The sequence below is a fragment of the Leptonychotes weddellii genome, chromosome 6 (genome assembly GCF_054177405.1).
Source record: "Leptonychotes weddellii isolate Sample4059 chromosome 6, ASM5417740v2, whole genome shotgun sequence".
In the NCBI taxonomy this organism is placed as follows: domain Eukaryota; kingdom Metazoa; phylum Chordata; class Mammalia; order Carnivora; family Phocidae; genus Leptonychotes; species Leptonychotes weddellii.
This window is the reverse complement of record NC_138374.1, coordinates 82142157-82147887: the sequence shown is the minus strand read 5'-3', so window position 1 is coordinate 82147887 and position 5731 is coordinate 82142157.

Genomic DNA, 5731 nt, shown 5'->3' with positions numbered 1-5731 from the left:
TGAAAGTCATTACCCATGTCTGAAGGGGCTAGTGTTAAAAAAAAAACCCCAACATAAACTAGCTGGGTCTTTGGGATCTAAAAAAAAATGACAGGTATGTTTCAAAATAGACTAAAAGAAGAGAGCTATACATTTGACCCCGGCACTGCCCATTTTCCCTGCTTAGTTTTTGGCCTCTTACAAAGTCTCTATCTTCAAGAGCAACAGAGTAAGAGACTGGTCGGAAAGAGAACAAAGATCTTGTAGCATTACAAACGATTGCTTAATATCTTTCTCCTAAAAGCTGTGGCCTCTAAAGCCAAAATGCAAGCTACAATTCCTTCCCTGGGCGCTAGCGAAAGTCACAAGAATAGGTAACACACAGGCATCCCGCTCTGCTCTGGTCCTCTCGCACAGTGACCTATCAGAGGTCATAAAAATAATGAGAGAAACATCTGTCTCTCTGTTACTCTCTTTTCCAGGCAAATGGCACTTAAGATTCTCACTTTGGACTTGTAAGTGCTCCCTACCCCACCAGCCAAAGCAGCTTCTGTGTGAACCACTTCTCCCTCTTTCTTTGAATCTGTTGCTCGCTTTTCTTGACTACTACTTTCAGATAGTTGAAAATCAAAGACCACAACAAAATGCACGCACGTCTCTGACACTGTAGGATTAAAAACAACGACAACAACAACAGGTGAAGAATACAGGGGAATCAATTGTTACATGTGTGCCAATAATTCTTCCTTCCTTTTTAAAAAATAAAGTAGGAGAGACAGTGTTTTAGAAATGTTTGTTCCCTAAAATATTGCAGAAGTTTGAAAATTATGGAGTGAAGTAGTTAAGACTGGTGCTCTCTTGAAAAATGTTTCTACAGCTGATGTCAAAGAAATTACTGCCTATGATTTCTTCTAGGTGTTTTATGGGTTTGGGCCTCACATTTAGATCTTTAATCCATTTTGAGTTTATTTTTGTGTACGGTGTAAGAAAGTGGTCCAGTTTCACTCTTTTGCATGTTGCTGTCCAGTTTTCCCAACACTATTTGTTGAAGAGACTGTCTTTTTCTCCAGTGTATATTCTTGCCTCTTTTGTCATGGATTAATTGACTATAAATGCATGGGTATATTTCTGGGCTTTCTATTCTGTTCTACTGATCCATGTGTCTGTTTTTGTGCCAGTACCATACTGTTTTGATTACTACAGCTTTGTAGTGGATCTTGAAATCTGGGATTGTGATGCCTCCAGCTTTGTTCTTCTTTTTCAAGATTGCTTTCGTTATTCATACAAATTTTAGGATTATTTGTTCTGGCAAGGAAACAAAAGCAAAATGAAAGTGTTGGGACTCCACCAAAATAAAAAGCTTCTGCACAGCGAAGGGAACCATGAACAGAACAAAAAGGCAACCTACGAATGGGAGAAGATATTTGCAAATGATATATCTGATAAAGGGTTAGTATCCAAAATATATAAAGAACTTAGCACTAAGAAAAGAAATAATCCAATTGAAAAATGGGCAGAGGACTTGGGTGGACATTTTTCCAAAAAAGACAGCCAGATGGCCAACAGATACGTGAAAAGATGCTCAACATCACTCATTATCAGGGAAATGCAAATCAAAACCACAATGAGATATCACCTCACACCTGTCAGAATGGCTAAAATCAACAACACGAGAACAAGTGTTGGTGAGCACATGGAGAAAAAGGAACCCTTGTTCATGGTTGGTGGGAATGCAAACTGGTGCGGCCATGGTGGAAAACAATACCATGGTTCCTCAAAAAATTAAAAATAGAAATACTTCATGATACAATCATTCCACTTCTGGGTATTTACCCCCCCCACACACAAAAATATATCTAAAAACACCTAGTTTGAAAAGATATATGCACCCTATATTTATTGCAGCATTATCTATAATAGCCAAGATCTGGAAGCAACCCAAGTGTCCATCCATAGATGAATGGATAAAGAAGATGTATATATATATATACAATGGAATATTACTCAGCCATAAAAAGAATGAGATCTTGCCATTTGCAACAATATGGGTGGATCTTGTGGCCTTTTGGAAGGAAGAGGGTGGTATTGGCTGAGTAAGCTGAGTGTATAAATGGTCGGTCCTGGAGATTAGGAGACTGGCTTCCTGGAGATTTTCCCATTTCATTTTTCTCAGTGATATCAAACACAGTGTTGATCATTCTGTAATTTTACTTGAGCATGTCACAAAGAGGAGAGCCATACCTCCACAATGATCAGAAAAATTCCCTAAGCGGTGAAGCCTTCAGAATCTGTAGATTTCAAAATAATCTTTGTATTTAACTGAGGACCAAGCTGTACTAAAAAGGCCTGCCTTTCGATGTCTTCTGCACACAAGACCCATCCACTAATGGGAAAGCGTTCTCTCCACCTTTTCTCATGCATGTTTCCATGAAGAGTGTTTTTGTCTCCTCCTGGGGTTTTATTAAGCAACATCTCTTTTCTTGCATTGGTTTTATTGATTTATCTATGTGATTTTATGCCTAGACTGTTCTCCTTCATTCCAAACCTTAATACTCATCTCATGTTGCTTATGTTTTCAGGGCTTCTCCAAACAGCCATGTTCATGCTGAGGTGGACCTCTCTAATGCCCTTATCATACTTTCTTGAAGAAAATTCAGTTACTTTGGTCTTACATGCCAATGAAACCAAACCACCCTGTAGCATCCTACCCCTCTTCCTATTTACTATCTTTTAAAAGAATCATTGAGAAGTTTGCATTACTAATAAAGCATCAGTTAGGAGATTGAATGCTCTCTCTACCATTTTCTTCAAATCCTTTTGAAATCAACTAATGAAAATAAAACCAACAAATAGATTAGGGAAACATAAATTCTTCTAAGCAGCACTCTGGCTAAAATCTACTCTCCACTTTCCACATCCTGCACAGCCTAATTTTTATAATATTTTCATTGATTGACTTTAAAATTTTTTTTAAGTTTTGTTTTATTGAATTTTGGCCCACAATTAGTTCTCCAGGCAAATACTTCTCTCCAAATTGTGTTAACAATGTGGCTTGACAGGAAGGGGCACCTGGGTGGCTCAGTCGGTTAAGCAACTGACTCTTGATTTTGGCTCAGGTCATGATCTCAGGGTCCTGGGATCAAGCCCCACATTGGGCTCCCCACTGGGTGTGGAGCCTGCTTGGGATTCTCTCTTCCTCTCCCTCTGACCCTCCCACCCCCTTCTCTCTAATTAAAAAAAAATGGCTTGACAGGAAGATGAAAATAAAATTTCAGATTTGAATTTAAAATAATGTTTAACTATTTTGAATAATTTAATGCTATTTATGGCATTAAAGATCATGGTGGGGTTATAAAATCTTAAAGGAGGTACAGTTTTTTGAATATGCACATGGCCATGATGAAATAGTGAAAAGTGGATGACAAAAACATGGAAACATCTGAACTGAGCAAAATGTCCTCAAACTGAGCTCATTGGTTATTTAAGGACCCATGAATAGACCATGAACAGAATTCATCTGTGGTGGTTTTAAAACATGGCTGCAGGTTCTTTGGCACTCCTCCCACTGAGAGGTGGAGTCCAATTCCCTTCCCCTAGAATGTGGGTTGGCCTTACTGACTAGCTTCTGACAAAGAGAATATGGCAGAAAAGAAGCTGAGAGACTCCTGAGTCTCAGTTAGAAGGGCCATCCTGCTTCCCTTTGGCTCTCTCTTCTGGGATGCAAATGCTTGCCACAAAGCTGCCATAATGGGAGGAAGCCCAAGCCACATGAAGATGCCACGTGGAGATGACCTGGCCAGTGGCTGAGGTCCCAGCTGTTTTCAAATGGACCCAAGATTTAATCAGATATGGTAAGATCTGCAGACACAAAAATGAGTCATAAAGGAAGAGGTTTTTATTCACAGATCCCTGTAAATGGGAGGCATGACATACCACACAGAACAACATGAAGAAGCACCAGGGTCAGTCAGGAGGCAGAGGGTTGGAGGGGAACATGTGGACAAGAGCCTTTATGGTAGTTTCCATAGGGAGGAACAGGTGAGGCAGGGCAAGCAAGCATAGGATTGGCTACCTGGAACAATTTCAGCGGGCTCTGGGGCCTAGAGGCTGTCCCTAGTTGTCTGGTACCTGGCTCTGAGTGATGAAGGAGGAGGAATAGTGGCCTGAGTGTGGGAGCCCAAAAAGGAGATAGTTGACGTGTGGGCTCTGGAAAGTCATTTGCTGTCTTTTGAAATTAGCTAGTCCTGGGAGGGGCAGTCCAGGGTCAGCAAGGCCCAGATGTCAAAGCTCCAGATTACAAAGGCATGTTCAGGGGTGGCTCAGTTGGTTGAACATCTGACTCTTGCTTTCAGTTCAGGTCCTGATCTCAGGGTTGTGGGATTGAGCCCCGCATCAGGCTCCATGCTCAGCACAGAGTCTCCTTGGGTTTCTCTCTCTCCCTCTGCCTCTCCCCCAAGTGCTCTCTTGCTCTCTCTAAAATAAATAAATAAATCTTTAGGGGGAAAAAAGGCATGTTCAATATACCAGTTGACAGCCAGCATCAACCACCAGACATGTGTGGAGGTCTTTGAGGTGTCTCCCACCCATGTCACTGTTGTCTGGTTATATCAGCCTGGGAGACCCTGAGTGAGAGTGTCTACTGGACCCCCAGTCAGCCTCCTGACACATGGAAGACCATCATCATCATCATAATCATCACCATTGATTGTTGTGGATGTTTTATGCCCCTAATGAGTATTCGATGACCAGAATACCCTCTGTTTAAGGAATTTACATTATTTTTTAAAAGATTTTATTTATTTATTTGAGAGAGAGAGAGAGAGTAGGGGAAGGAGCAGAGGGAGAGGGAAAAACAGACTCCTTGCTGAGCAGGGAGCCTGATGCGGAGCTCAATCCCACACCTTGAGATCACAACCTGGATCAAAACCAAGAGTCAGACACTTTAAGCAACTGAGCCACCCAAATGCCCCTATGGAATTGACATTATTGCATAAATCATTTTTACGTATTATACTTATTTGTTAAACATTGAAGAGAATCATAGGTACATGGCTAATGTTATACATTCTCGCATGTAAGACATTCTCTCATATAAAAAGTTCTTTGAAAAGCATAATTACAACATTTCCCAAGTGGCTTAAACACATAGATTGTCTTATCAGCCATAGCTTCTATTTTGAAGCAAATTACTCTCATCAGTTACTATGTATATACAAATAAAGATGTTCATTTTAATTACGTTCATCTTAGCTAAGGACCATTGCATATGAGAACATGTCTGCTTGACAACCCTAAAATTATGGAGCAAAAGCTTTGCTTGGGCTGCTACCTGCAGGCATTAATTCCCAGGTGCCCAAGAGGCTACTCTAGCCCCTTTGGGAAAGCAGCACGGGAGTGCAAGATTTCTACCTGGTCTCGCTGAGGGATTGGTGAGGCTCCATTCTATACCTAATCAAATACTGATGCGCTATCACAAAAAGCAGTCTCTGTGGCTCTGCGACCCACCCACCAGTCTGTTTCTGCTGCTGGTGAAGCCACTAGTTACAAAGAGACCTGAGCCTGGAGGCAAGATGGCTCAGCTCACCACCCAAGAAGAAGGTTCATTCCTTGGACTCATGCTCATATGTACCATGGCTATGACCTAGCAGGTCTTTGGAGGGTATTCATGCAAGGGATGCTAATGACCATCAAACACTTCGCCAGAAGCAGGAAGGGAAACCCCTCCTTTGAAAAAGGGGAAGGGGAAACCACA